General features: G+C 47.8%; 1 long non-coding RNA gene across 2 annotated transcripts in view; it reads right to left on the bottom strand.

The window, feature by feature from the left end:
* Window positions 1–376: 376 nt before the first annotated feature.
* Window positions 377–1,572, bottom strand: part of LOC102489140 (uncharacterized) — a 9,555-nt gene continuing 8,359 nt past the window's right edge. Inside the window, exon 3 of one of the 2 annotated variants that reach the window (XR_335735.1) lies at window positions 377–447. This is a non-coding gene — a long non-coding RNA (uncharacterized LOC102489140). The remainder of the gene's footprint in view (window positions 448–1,572) is intronic. The other variant, XR_335736.1, reaches the window with a different exon arrangement.

Genomic DNA, 1,572 nt, shown 5'->3' with positions numbered 1-1,572 from the left:
AGACTGTGGTCTCTGGACATCTCATTCTCTTCCTCCCTGCCTGCCTGGTTCCCCGTCTGGTCTGTTAGAAGGGAGCTGCTGTAGCCAGTGCAACTGATGAACAAGCCCCTCAAATTAATAGGTTTTTGAGCTTGGCCCATCATCTTCCCCCTCCAATCTCATTCCACAGCTCAATCCAGGCACCTGCCCACTTGTCTGAGCGAACTTGGAACCAAACAGTGATATAGCCTGAGTGTTTTAGGCAGCAAGGGCTGCCATAACAAATATCACAGACCTGGTGGTTGAAACACTACATGTTTATTTTCTCACTGTTCTGGAGGCTAGAAGTCCAAAGTGTTAATAGGATTGGTTTTGCCCGAGGTCTCTCTTCTTGGCTTGTGAGTGTCCTCCTTCTCTGTGTCCTCACATGCGTCGTCTTTCCTCTGTGTATGTGCAGCCCTCGTCCCCCTGTGTGTGTCCAAATTTGACACTGGTCAGATGGGATTAGAGCCCACACTAACTCCCTTGTTTTCATTTAATCACACATTTCAAGGCCCTACCTTCAAATACAGTCACATCGTGAGGTATTAGGAGTTAGGACTGAAACATGTACATTTTTGGAGGTTCAGGTTCAATCCACAATACTGGATCTCCCTGCTCTGTCCCTTGTCCTGTAAATCTCTATGCCCTGTTAATGCCACCTTCTCTGTAGTTCTTAAATTCCTCCATGTCCTTCTATTTCTGTACAAGTCCAGGTGGTCTTTTTTTTTTTTTTTTTTTTTTTTTTTTTTTAGAGGTTTTTGCCATAGGGCATATGTGCTTGCCAGAAAGTCAGAGAGAGGCAGGGAGACAGAAAGCGAGAAATCACCCCGCAGGTGGGATGGCCACACTGCAATCCCTTCTCCTCCATTCTCCTCTCGGGATCTTGGGCACGCACACAGAGGCGCCTAGCGTGAGTTTAAACTACCGGGTCCAGGGGCTCAAACTGTGGTTGGCTACATGGGAGTCCAGCGACATAGCCATTACGCTAACTGCTGGTCCCAAGTCCAGGTGGTCTTCATCTCCCACCAGATTCATGCTTCAGCCTCCTGACAGGTCCCTTGCTCCCATCCTCAGCTCTCCAATCCATCCTGCCCCTCGTAGCAGACAAGGCACAAACTTTCTTGTGTCAATCTCTTCTTGCCTGTATATATATCTATCGTTGGATTCTTATTGATAGGGTCAAGATTGTCCTTTCTAGCCTATACTGTGAACAAAGTCAGGTCTGTAGCTGACCAGACTTGGGAGCTGGATGCTACATGTCAGCCATGGCCCTAGTTCCCAGCCCAGTAGACCTGAAAACCCATGGAGCATTGCATGTATGCCCAGGATCCTGGCAGGCTTGAGGCCTACAGGAAGGGGACCACAGCCTGACTGACCCCTACGGAAGGTGCATCTCTGTCTTTCCCTTTCTCTCTCTCATTCTTTCTCTCATGCTCTGAGCAAGCTCACACTTTATCACAAATAAAACAAAACAAAATTTAAAAACAAACAACAAAATTGTCCGCTTAACGTGGCTTCCATACCTCTGTGTCTCCAGCCCTGCTCCTCTTT

The sequence above is a fragment of the Tupaia chinensis genome, unplaced genomic scaffold, assembly GCF_000334495.1.
Source record: "Tupaia chinensis unplaced genomic scaffold, TupChi_1.0 Scaffold000520_1, whole genome shotgun sequence".
Classification (NCBI taxonomy): Eukaryota; Metazoa; Chordata; class Mammalia; order Scandentia; family Tupaiidae; genus Tupaia; species Tupaia belangeri.
The sequence above is the reverse complement of the archived record's forward strand: the minus strand, read 5'-3'. Positions and strand labels throughout refer to the sequence as shown.